The following is a 14,513-nucleotide window of genomic DNA, read 5'->3' on the forward strand; positions in this document are numbered from 1 at the left end:
AAATTTTCCAAGTCATTAGGTCTATCTACTATGCTAACTACATTTGACTCTAATGTGGCTCACTGACTGATATTCACATTTAGACTCAATTAAATAGCTAAAATTTATTGTTTGAGATGTCAAATATTTTGAGAGACAAGCTTCATTTGGCAACATCTTATATTAATTTAGCATTGAATTCATAATAGTGTTTTTGAGCCAGCAATCTAGTCACTCAAGAATCACAAGTATGAATTCCATGTTATGATAGAGGTGCTAAAGTTATCCATTCTTTTTTTAAGTCTAATATTTTTTTATAGTCAGAATAATACATTCTTTTTTTACAGAAGTTAAGACAAGTGATTTGCAGCAGTCTTGTTGCTTTCTTTGTAAGGAAATTAACCAACGCTTAATAAAGGTTTACATGGTATGGTTATAGAGATGAGTAGAGCTACACTTACTCAAACTTCTTACAAGCTTTCAAGAAAAATAAAATTATATTTCACTAACATAAATCATTCCTGTAGACACCCAAAATTGTCATGTCTAGTTAAATAAATATTTATTTTATTTAATTATCTAAGCTTAATTCTTCTATTAATTAAATAAATCTTTATTTATTTAATTAATTCATTTATCCTTTTCCTAAATTAAATATATATTCTTATTTATTTAATTATCCTACTTCTTCTATTAATTAAATAAATCTTTATTTATTTAATTAATTCATTAGCCTTTTCTACCCATGACACATGTCATTCATCTCTTAATTCATACACTACCTACCCCTTTCATTATTTTATTATTTCTTTTACCTACCCTCTAATCATAGCCAACCTCCTTTTACACCTCTCAATCTTATCCCTCCATTTCATATAGTGTCTTCTATATAAGGAGATGCTTCCTTCATTATCAAACCCTAATCACTGACCCTAATCATTCATGCTAATCATCTTTTATGCAATTGACTACATTACAATCCTACTTGCAACCACATTCCGTTCTTTGTTGAGCTCTTGTGTATATAAAATCTAAGAGCAAATATATCAAGCAAGATCAATGGAGATAGGAAGAATGGAGATCAAAACCCTATTGGACATGTGATGGTATAATCTTTGTGATTTCATGTGATTTACATTGTCTTAGGTAATCTTCATATGTTATGGTGGATCTTTGTTGATTGTTAGGCTAGGGTTTTGTGGTTGAATTCATTTAGCCTTTCAATATCGTTATTATTGTTATCCATTTTCACCATATACAATTCCTTTTAAATAAAACTTTCTTTTTCAGCTCTTGTTTGATAGAAATATATTGCTAAACCAAACTTAGGAAAGAACTCATATAATATTTCTTTACTAGTCTTTTTTTATGATGAATCAGATCTTTGAATTGGTCAACAAAATGCATTGTTGAAGGCCCCTATTTCACAAAGTCTTTTGGATCTAAAATTTACCTAACTTGTGTGCTTGCAGGAAGGGGTGATCATTTGAAACAATCCAAACTACTAATAAATCTTTGTTGCAGGTCCTTGGCAAGGGTTTTTTGGATTTTTATTGTGTGCCTTGTTTTCATAGACTAGCAAACACTTCAATTGGTGCACTAAAATTGAATCATTGTCTTTTGTGTCTTGAGCAATAGGCTCTTTTTGTTTAATCTTTAGAGTGCCTGTCTTCTTGTGTGGTCATTAGGACTACTAGTGAGAAGAGAATGACCCAAGTGGTAGCGAGGAAAACCCACCTCTTCCAAACCACTATAAAAAACTGTATTCATGGTGAAAACTATGGATAACGTGTGCTGATTAGTTCATACCGACACTATGTCTCCCCATAAACCTGTTTGATCAAATTTATTTGATCATTTGTAGGGCGTAACCCCTACCGGCTGGGAGCCTTCTGTATTTATAGAGCTGAAAGTGCTACATGTATGGCCACACGAGTGGACGCCCTTACTAGCACCTTTTTGTTTTAGAAGCCCAAATCCTTCTAGGTGTTGGGGCAGGAGGTCGGACCTCTGGTAGCGGCCCACACACATACAGTTCTTAGTAGAGATACAAAGTTCGCCATGGGGAGTTTTCGTGGGGACTGATGCTTGGCTGACCTGAGAAGTGAGTGCTGAGGGTGGAGCCAGTGAGGTCAAGCATCTAAGTATCCGCTCTGAATAGCATAGCCTCAGGGGTAAAACCTCATGTGGGATCAACAACTATTGTCTTGGCCAGCCATAAGAATTGTGCTTGACTTATTTTAAACATTCAAAACATTCAAAACCAAACAGCAAAACATTATGTCTTTTGTGTTTTCAAGTGTATGCAAAACATTTTTACATCAAACAACAGACTTTTCTTAGAGAGTCTAAACACTTGCAAACATTGAGTCCTCATCAACATTGTGTCCTCTTGTCACGAAAAACAGTCAAACATTCAGATTTGGTCACAACTTCACAAATTGGAAAAATTTTATAGTCTAGCAAACAAGAGCAATCAGTTTCGGAATTATTGAGCTTCCTAGGTTGTTTCTCCAGGTTTTCATCTAGCATTCAACTTGTCTTTGGGTCTCACAAAATCCATCATTTCTTTACACCTTACATTACATTCACATTTGTCTAAACTTGAGTCAAAAGGTCACTTGCTTGTCCTCATCATACTTTGTCAACACACTACATACAACAACACTTTGCTAAGTGGCCCCTCATCAAGGTTTCTTACCTTTGGGTCTCATTTGGTCTTACTTAGAGTCAAGGTCAACTTACCTCATCAAGAGAAACTATCATCTCTTTGGAAGCCAGACCTACTCTACTACATACATACTTGGTCTTACACTTTGGACATTGCAAGTACACTTCAGATTCATTTACATTCCATCCAACTCTTGGTCTTCCATACTCTTTCCATTTTTCATCTAGTCTCTCACATCTTGGTCAATACCTAGTTCATGGTTGAAACCCATCTTCAAAAATCTAGGACAGAAACTAAAGAGGCTCAAGAGTCTGCAAACATGAGTTCTTATGAGTATGACAATGATATCTTTTTCAATTCTGATCATACTACATTACCTGACATGGATGTCTATAGAAACATTCCAAATGTTGAGAACATGGACACTATAAACAACAATGCTACACACAATGACAATGTGGATAACTTTTCAGTACATTAAGCAGATGTGGAAGAATCCATTATGAATCCCCATTTCAATCGATTGGTTGAGGAAATAATGAGGAGGGATAGACAATACTTCTTACAAATGATGGCACAAAGTGGAGCCAAGATACCTCATGATTTTGACATGTCTCAAATAATGGAACATAGACCTTTGCAACAAACTCACTCCAATATGGATCAAAGGAGACCTAATAGTGGAGGAAATAGAGGACCACATATGGTACCTGAATCACCATCAACTTTGCTTCAAAAACCAAAGGTCCCACATACACATGGTCAAACATATGATACTTACCTTCGTAGACCATTATGGAAGTCTTATGCAGACAAATATGCTCAATCACATACTAATGCTAAGGATCAACCACCAAAACAATTGGATGTTCAAAATTTGGACACAAGGAAACCTCATGTAAAATTTGGGGGCAACATAATAGAACATGACATGCCTGTAGAATATGGTATACATGCACAAAATAGATATGGTGTTCCTCAACATGAATCTATACCAAGTGGTCCATATACACAGCATCATTACAGACCTCCTCCATATGAACATGTGTATGATCAATATCATCCATATATGTAACATGCTCCTCCTCCAATTGGTGCCTCAAGAATGGGGTATGGTCCAAGAAGTCGATCTCCACCTAAGAGCAATTTGGAGCAACAAATCAGGGACTTACAAAAGAAAATGGAGGACATAAATACACCGAAGCCAACATACACAATGAGAGACATATGTCCTTATCCATTTGACAAGAGCATTCCAATGCCTCCTTTTCCTACACACTTTGTGACGCCTAAATTTGATAAGTATAGAGGAAAAGGGGATCCTAAGGCACACATAAGACACTTTTTCACAGCTTGCATTGAGGTAGCAACAGAAGAGACATATTTGATGAGATTATTCCCACAAAGCTTATGTGATCAAGCTATGGAATGGTTCTCCCAACTTCCACCTAGAATTAAGTCATGGGGTGACTTAGCAGAGGCATTTATTCAACATTTCTCCTACAACATAGAGATAGACATATCAGTCACTACTTTGTGCAATACTAAGCCAAAAGAGGGAGAATCTTTTGCATCATTTTTACAAAGATGGAGAAATCTAGCCAGCAGATGCTCTTGTGAAATTCCACAAGAACAAATGGTAGAAATGTTCACCCAAAATGTTAACAAAGAGATTGGTTATGACTTAAGGAAAGCTTGTTTGTCCACCTTCAAGGACATCATTGAAAAAGGCTTAGCAACAGAAAAGGTCCTAATTTAACAAGGAGTCATTAAGATATTCAAGGAAAACAAAGATGACTTTAAAGGAAAAGACAAGCCAAGATTTTGGAATAAAAACAAGAACACAGTCAATGATGGTGTTGTTGATGCCAATACAGTGCGACCCAAATTCATTTTTTCTGGATCAAGTTCTACAAACAATCAAGTGAATACTTAAACAACTTCTAGATCACGAAGGAAGTATACCCCATTGGGAGAACCACTTGAGTCAGTTGTGAAGAAGTTAGTGGCAAACAAGGTGATCACAATTCCAGATTTCCTGCCATATGAACCAAAGGTCAAACCAAATTGGTGGAATGATGATGAGTATTGTGAATTTCATAAGAGCAAGGGTCTTAAGACAGGAAATTGTCATCGATTGAAGAACATCATACAAGATCTCATTGATAGAGGTGATATTGAGATTGAGGGACATTCATCCAATCAAGAACATGAGATGTTTAAGGAACCATTCCCAAAACATGACAAGGGAAAAGCTAAAGCCACAAATGACCAAACCAACTATACCAGAGCATCCTATAACTATGATTCAACTATCAATCACATATCGATGGACAATTACGTCTCTACTATTATCATCAAGGACAAAGCATCCGAGAATTCTACTCAGAGACCCAAGATTGTCCTAAAAGGTGTTGGATCTTCTTCCGAACCTACCTCTGAATGTCATGTTACAACTCGCTGAGGTAAAATCACTTTGCAAGGTGCTCCAGCCAAGATCACTGCCTCCTTATCAACCAAACCTGAGTATGACCTTGTAGAACAGTTAGGGAAGACACCCGCGCTAATCTCCATCCTTGAGCTCTTACGCATATCCCTCGCACATAAATCCATTCCTGACAAAATCTTGAGAGACACTGTTGTCCCTACTAATCTGAACATGGACCAGTTTCAAGCCATGGTGGGATACCTTTCCATTCCACACTCCCTTACATTCATAGAAGCTAATGATGCCTCTGTAAGTCAGCAACATAATGCACCACTACACATCGAAGCCTTCATACACAAACATAGAATCAAACAAGTCCTGATAGATGGAGCAGTAGGTCTAAACATTTGTACATTAAGCACTAATAAGCAATTGGGATATTTTGACAAAGCTGTGAATTATACAAACAAAATTACTATCAAAGTATATGATGATGAAGAACGTTCATCCAAAGGCACAGTCACCTTGCCTCTCAAAGTTGGGCCAGTTACAAAGGATGTGGTTTGTCAAGTACTTGATCTTGATCTCACATATAACATACTCTTGGGATGTCCATGGATTCATGAGATGAACGCAGTCCCTTCTACATATCATCAATGTATCGAGTTTCCACACAATGGAGTTGAAGTGACCGTCAAAGCGGATCCAAATCCATTTATTTATTGCAATAATCTGTGACCTAGATCAGAAATAACAATTCCAGCCAATCAAGAAGTTGTTCCATCTTCAACATATGTGGATCCAGAATCATTAAAAGCTTCTACATCCAAACAAGCAGATCTAAAAGAAAAGTTAAAGATTAAAGACCTAGGATGCGGAGAGTATATATTTCATGTTGACCAACTCCCATTATCTCCTAAGGTATTCTGTCAACAGGAACAACCTACAAACAATTTGCAATGCCAAAGAATTAGGTGTGAACCACCTAGTGTTGTGGCTACTAAGTCCGAATGCAAATCTCCTCTAGTGGTGCAAGCATCTCTTGATATCAATAGTCCTAAGAGTGGTTCCAGCGAAGAATCTATTGAGCGTATTACCAACCCTCTTGATAACTCACATAGCCTTACCATTTCATCCACTCATTCCATTTCCACTCCACTTCTAGACTTGGATCAAGAAGAATTACAAAATTCCTTACTCATTTGGGATCAAAAATCAAGCTTTGAAAAGAAAAATCTAAAAGTCAATAATAAAGAAAAGTCCTTTAGTCTAAATCAAAATCAAAAGCTATTGGACTCTACAAAAATCAAAGTCAAGGATAAAAATCCTATGAAGCAAAAAGAGAAAGAGTTGATCTCCCCTAATATCAAAATAACTGGGGGCAAAAGTTCTAAAATTTCAAGTCAAAAAGCATACTTGTTGATCCTAAGTCTCCATCATGCTATCCTACTTTCACTTCTTTTCACAATCATAAGCCTTCATCACTCATCCACTTGTTCCGCAGATCCATTCCCTTCTGGCGATACATCATGGACCTTTAATGGAGCTTACTCAAAGGACTTTATTATCAGGGATGCCCAAACTTCTTTAGGTGACACGCATACGGGCCTATGTAGTCCACACATTAGTAATTCTATCTCAGTTTCTTCATCAAGGAAGATAGTCACTCAAGCTACACATCATTCAGTCAAGGAACAACGCAGCTACAATCACAAGGTTAAGCCTCGCACATTTGAGGTAGGTGACTTGGTTCTCAGAGAAAATCGTAAAAATCAACAAGACAGAGAGAAGAAGGGCAAGTTCGAACCAAACTGGCTTGGTCCTTACATTATTACAACAGCATATGGATCTGGTGCATATCAGCTCTCAACTATAGAAGGTGAACCTTTGGAGGATCCTATCAATAGCATGCACCTTCGCAGGTTCTACACATAGCTCTTCGGAATATCCAAAAAATTCAAAAATACAAAAAAAAAAAAAAATCAAAAAAAAATTTTAATATACAAAAAAATCAAAAATTTCAAAAATACAAAAAAAATTATAAAAACAAAAAAAAAATCATTACTTGGTGAAAACCTGGCAAACAGGCGCCTTGTGACACAAAAAACATTGAAAAATTGAAAAAAGTAAAGAGAAATAATTTCATCCAATGGTGAAAACCACTTCAGTGGCACCCTGGGCAAGTAACATGGTGAAAACTAGGTCACCAGTGCCATGTGTAGAGACATTGCTCCTCCCTCCTTCAGGATTCTCTTTCATCATTTCACTTTGCACACACTCACAACCTATTCATTCATAACAAACTTACCCATTCCCATCATGGCTTGTCAATTGATCTACCCAAGATTGGTTAGCCATTCATAATAAACATTCCTTTTCATCCCTTTCCATCCATAATAAATCAGATCCTATCTGTGGCTAAGGCAAAATCCTACGTCTAGTAATGGGTGTGGAACTGAGAACATCACATGTTTCGAGGAGTACAGTTTCTTCCAGCTTTCTTCAGTTTATCCGCACACAATCCGCAATAAAGCAACATTTGCATCACAGATCCACAATAAAGTTTCATCTTCTCCGCAATAAAGTATCAGTTTCATGGATTCAGTCAGTTTCAGATGAGACATAGCAGCAACAATGGGCTTCAACAAATCAAATCTTTCAACAGACTCAGACAACATATGGTTCAGTGCTATCTATCCTTTTTGTGAAAGTAAACATTGTGACCACAATCAAATATGACTTATACAAGTGACAAGAGACACTAAACTTGAGGACTATAGTGGATGTTGGTGTCGAGTCTTGGTTTTCTTTTGATTTTATCTTTTGGTGACATGTCTTTTAGCTTTTCCGGGATGTCTTTGACTAGAGATTCTATCTCCAGGATGTCTTTGACTAGAAAGGCGAGGATGGGGTATCGTCACCTATTTTGTATTTGTTGTCTGTGGATTGTCTCTTAGTAATGCTATGACTTGTCCAAGGATATGAGGACACTGTGAGTCTAGTATGAATTGGGGCATTCCTTGTTTGTGATTGTCTTATCTCCATGCAAACAGGTACAATGACTTTCTGGGTCGAACATATGCCTCGATTGTCATAACCTACTTGCCATAATAAAGCTCAATGATGATAACGCACAAGAAGCTCTTTCACTTTCATATCTTCTGTCTTTCATCCCCCCTTTCTTGATTGACTTCCATCATCCTTCTCGAGTCCACATAGCCTGCTATCACATGACTAAGTATAATGACACACCAAAAACATTTGCATTTCATGTAGTTGCACCTGCATTACCACATATAAGCATTTCATACATACATATAGATATCACAACTGCATCACATCCTGCACACAACACCCGTTAGCACAATTTACATCTGCATTATCATATTCATCTGCATTTCATACATTCACATTTGCATCATGCATACACATATAAAACATAAACGAACAAAAAAATAAAATATTGCATTGCATCATATACATATTTGTATCCATATCATAAGCATCACATAAGAACATCTCATCACATAGGTACACATGCATATAGCTGCCGCAAAGATGCATCATCTCATATATATATATAAAGTGTCATGATACAATGATATCAAAATCATATGGCTACAATCACCCACAGGTGTCTACATCATTATACAAAATGGTACAAAACTGATACAGAGGAACTCACTGATCACTCCTGCCAACACTGTTGGTAGTGCTAACCCTATCCATGTCATGGTATCCCATGCCACGTGTCCCACCCTCATCTCCAGTCTTGGATCCTAGAACACTCATCTAAGGGCATCCCTGTCTCCGTCTCGATCGTACGGAATCAGCTCCCCATCAATTGGTATCCGCATAATCCTATATACATCCTCCAGGATGACTGTCATCTCACCCATCGGCAGATGAAATGTGCACGTCTCAAAGTGCCATCTCTCAACCAACGTAGTCAGCAAACCCATGTTTGCCTGAAACTCAGGCACATACAGCACATGTCTCAAACCCATCTCCTCAATGGTAGCTCTGTCCTCGAGCGACAACTCAGGTCGCAACCTCTACGTCGACGGGAATCTCTCCCATGACTCTAGCATCGGCAAATACTCCTGCAGTCAAACAACTCAATCATGTCAGTTATAGTGGCATTCACTGTTTATCACAAAATGCTACTCACTATCTAAATGCATATGGCTATCTACCCTAGTGACACTCACTGTTCATCACAAAGTGTTGCTATTTATCCTAGTGGTACTCACTGTTCATCACAAAGTACTACGTGTGTGACACTCCCTGTTCGTCACAAAGTGTTACTCACATTTGCACTCCCTGTTCATCACAAAGTGCTGCTCATATTTCAGTACTCCCTGTTCATCACAAAGTACTCTATCTTGGTACTCATTGTTCATCACAAAGTGCCTTGATCTATCCTAGTCTTCCTAGAGGAAGAGCTTGAGTGTATCCCCTCAGTAGCTTATCCAATCGATAGCATATGTTCATCACAGAACTGTCGATTTGACCTAGAAGATGCAAATTCATACTTTTCAAACACAAACGCACTTACATGACATAAACGCACTCAAAGACTGCATAGACGGGCCTGAAAAACACAGACGCGCCTTCTTGACACAGACATGCCTATGCTCTGCACAGACGTGTTTGGACGTTTTTTGCCACTTTTTGGACCCTAGTCTAAGCACTTTTATTACCCTATTCGACATGCATTAATGAAAAAATTAAATGCGTCAAAGTACGAGGAGGTTTGGTGGTACTTACCGGCTCTCCTACCTCTACTGGCCTCTGAAATTGGCGAACGTGGTCGAATCTGTGAGTGAAAGCCATTGCTGCTGACTGCTTCTACTCTATTTTCACTCTGCAATATGCTCTTGTGGATGTGTAGATGACAATGAGGATGTATTTTCCCCCATGGTCTATCTTATAGCCTACCCTAGCCCTCACATTCATTTCCCGAGTCAGTCTTCATTATCCTGTGACTCTGTCACTTTATCCGGTCAATCCATTCTAGCCTTTCTTTCTTATCGAGAGATTGTCTGCAATCTTTTCAGACATTTTCATCCAATCTCTCGAGGGGGCATATCATTCCCATCTTGGGGCAACTCTGTATCAGTTCATATTATCTTTTTTGAAACAACGCAACAAGCCGCATTGTCTCAAAGAGGGGCAATATGTAGACACCCAAAATTGTCATGTCTAATTAAATAAATATTTTTATTATTTAATTATTTTAAGCTTAATTCTTCTATTAATTAAATAAATCTTTATTTATTTAATTAATTCATTAGCCTTTTCTACCCATGACACATGTCATTCATCTCTTAATTCATACACTACCTACCCTTTTCATTATTTTATTATTTCTTTTACCTACCCTCTAATCATAGCTGACCTCCTTTTACACCTCTCAATCTTATCCCTCCATTTCATATAGTGTCTTCTATATAAGGAGATGCTTCCTTCATTATCAAACCCTAATCACTGACCCTAATCATTCATGCTAATCATCTTTTATGCAATTGACTACATGACGATCCTACTTGCAACCACATTTCGTTCTTTGTTGATCTCTTGTGCATATAAAATCTGAGAGCAAATATATCAAGCAAGATCAATGGAGATAGGAAGAATGGAGATCAAAACCCTATTGGACATGTGATGGTATAATCTTTGTGATTTCATGTGATTTGCATTGTCTTAGGTAATCTTCATATGTTATGGTGGATCTTTGTTGATTGTTAGGCTAGGATTTTTTGGTTGAATTCATTTAGCCTTTCAATATTGTTATTATTGTTATCCATTTTCACCATATACAATTCCTTTTAAATAAAACTTTCTTTTTCAGCTCTTGTTTGATAGAAATATATTGCTAAACCAAACTTAGGAAAGAACTCATATAATATTTCTTTACTGGATTAAAGAATTTTCTTAACTAACTACTTTCACAAAGCTTGGAAAGCAATAACATGACCTAGTTAACGTTGTAACTGAAATGGATTGCAAGGTCTCCCCTTCCAAAGATCTATGTTCAATTTCTTTTTTCCCAGCACTAATGATTATGGCAATTTATAAGTAAAATGAAGACTATCAAAGAAATAATCATATTTTCAGAGCAGGTCCAATGTTCTATTCTCCATCACCTCTTGGAATTAAGTTTCTTTTTTTTTCCTGTGAATGTGGAAGAATGCTCTCCCATTACCATATAAAGCTTATAGACTTCAAGGACTCTAAATATTTTTTAATAAAAATAGTTGAATGCTTTTCATATTAATGTAGCCAGTAATTTGATTTTCATTTCAATATTTTATGCCCCTCCACACTACATTCCCACCTTTCTGTTTAAAGGTAGTGATCCGTTTAATCTTAATTATAGTTTGGGAAATGGATTTAAATCATCTTAATCTTCTTTAAGATGATTAGTTCTCATCATTAGATTGATAATATTTATTGAAAGATGGAGCTTATGTTTTTGTCTAAACTTATTCATGGAGCATTCCTCACAAATTAGTGACATGCTTTACTAATCCACGTGGTTGATGAGTGAGATAAATTAAAACTAGCTTTTAATTATAATGCATATGTATATAATATTTATCTATCTATATAGGTACGTATGTGCGTTATTTTAATAACTTCATAAAAGTTTTTGTTATCATTTTGAACAATTAAAGTGAAAATAAAGGCCTTGTTAATAGTTCAATTGATAGAAATAAATACCATAATCCAAGAAAAGGTTGACAAAACCCTAATCACCTATATTGACCAAATAGGGTTACCTAGCTTACACTGGTTGATGATAACAAGGCTCACACAACTCTACAAGTCTCAACTTATAGATAGGGTTCCAGATGGGATTGAGTCTTTCTACTACCTTCCAAGTTGATGATGCGTCCACTCCCTTCTCTAAGGTCAATGATCTCCCTACGCCCACTAGGTCCAATTCATTTAGTTAGTCTGGAATCCTACCATATCTTTGTTATTACATTTATTGATAAAAGAAACAATCATTTCATATTTCATAATGATTAAACTAAATCATTAACATATTCTTTGCAAATCACCATTCCACAATACTAAAGAACAAGTATCAATGCATAAAATAACATCAAAATATCTAGAGAACAAGTGGGATGTAACATATCCTACACCTTGTGAAACATTGTCCTTGATGATTTGAAGTATCAGAAAAGAAAATATGAAGTTTAACATTATTTATCTAAGCATAATAAGTAAAATAAGTTTAACTATTATAAATATTAGACAAAGGAGGGAATCTTTGGTGGATTTCATTGTAGTCTTCCTAGGTGGCACTGTCCTCAGAGTATTGATCCCACTAGACCTTGCACTGATTGAATTCTCTATTATGTAAGTGATGCTTATGTAACTCAAGAACCCTGAGCGCCCCTTGGTCCTGTACCTGTATAGAGTTCCAATCAATCATGTGTGCAAAATCAAATATATACATTGTAAGATAAGAAACATCGAACATTCCATTCAACTAGGTGAGAGCCGGTGGTAGAGAAATTTTGTAAGTGATGGGGTTGATGATTTACAGAACCTCAAATGGTCCTACATATCGAGGTGCAAGTTTGGAAGACTTCTGTAATTTAGTGGCACTTTTGTTGGGTTTTACTTCTAGAAGCACGTTGTCTCCCACTTCAAACTATCTAGGAGTTTTCTTTAAGTTTGCATAGCTTTTCTATCGATTGTTAGCTTTTACTAACCTTTTTCTGATTAGCTAAACGTGTTCCTCCATTTTTGAGAGAATTTCTAGACCGAGGGTTATCCTATCTTCCAACTTATCCTAGCTAATAGGAGTTCTACACCTCTTTCCATATAGTGATTCATATAGTATCATCTTAATAGATGACTGATAGGAACTATTATAGGAAACTCAATCAAGGAAACATAATATTCCCACTTGTACTACCGATCTATACAGTACATTCTTAGAAGATCCTCTAGCACCTAATTGATCCTTTCTGTTTGGCCATCTATCTATAGAAGATATGCAAAGTTCATATTCAACTAAGTACCTAAGGCTTCAAACAATGTTTGCTAGAACCTGGATGTCATTTTGCCATCCCTATATGATATAATATTTTTGGGTATACCATGCAATCTAAATATCTCCTATACAAACTTGTAGCCAATAGTAGGTGCCCCATCTATTAGGTTTCCTGGAATGAAGTGGGCTACCTTGGTAAGTATGTCTATTAATACCAAAACAATGTTTTGTTTATATCTAGACATAGACAATCCTTAGATAGAGTCCATACTAATTATCTACCATTTCCTATCGAGAGTTGCATTAGGCTGTAACAAACCTGCAGGGTGCTAATTTTATGATTTAACTCTTTGGCATTCAAAACAGCTAGCCACAAATCTTGCGACATCTTTTTTCATTTCTTTCTATAAATACAAGGGTTTTGTATCAGCTAGGTGTTGGAATCAATGAACACTAAGAAGGGGGGTGAATCAGTGTTTTATAGTTCACTAATTTATTAATCTGATTCTTTAATCACCAGATGCAAATAACTAAAAGCAAAGTGCATAAATGAAAGACAAATAAGAATAAAATAATAAAACCAAGATTTTTACATGGAAACCCAGAAAGGGAAAAACCATGGTGGGATTGAGACCCACAATATTATTATTCTATGGCCAGTATTAGAACAATATTACATAAGAGGAATGCACTTGCATTCATGCACATTGCCTAGAGCTTGTGCTGCTCAATTACAAATGGGCTACTACCCCGAAGGACTCACTATCCTAAAAATGAGATATCGAAGCTAATACAATGTGTGAAATGGAGTATAGAATCTACAAATTTTAGAAATCAATTCTAGTTGGGCTCATGAATAGTCTATTGCTACTATTTTGATAAACTGCTCTTTTCTGATTTGCTACCAAGTACCAAAACATAAACACTCAAGACGTGCACATGAAATTGTTCTCAATTGTACCAAAACAATTTCGCACCCATACATACATCCAAAAAGATCACCCAAAACCATCTTATACATCCACACCGCCAAAATAAATCGCCGAGTAGTTGGATCCTGAAAATATAAAAAAATATATGATGTGTAGCTTCAAGTCGGCCAAAATCTTCACAAAACCATATAGCAGATCCAAAATATATGATCACATGCTTCCCATAATTCGGTCCAGTTACCTAGATAACTTTCCAACAACCACTGGAATCACCTCAAATAATCCGGTCCACACATTACACCACCAACAATAAAGATAACCTTGTTTTATTGCTCTGCCAGATATCGGACACCGGATATCGGACCTTATGTCATGCTTAAGAAACAACACTAGAGGATATAATTGCATGATAATATGCTTCTCATACTCAATCAACTTAACTCTAATCACTAAAACAAAAGACACATCACCGAAAATGAGAACTAT

This window comes from Cryptomeria japonica, chromosome 3, assembly GCF_030272615.1.
Source record: "Cryptomeria japonica chromosome 3, Sugi_1.0, whole genome shotgun sequence".
Classification (NCBI taxonomy): Eukaryota; Viridiplantae; Streptophyta; class Pinopsida; order Cupressales; family Cupressaceae; genus Cryptomeria; species Cryptomeria japonica.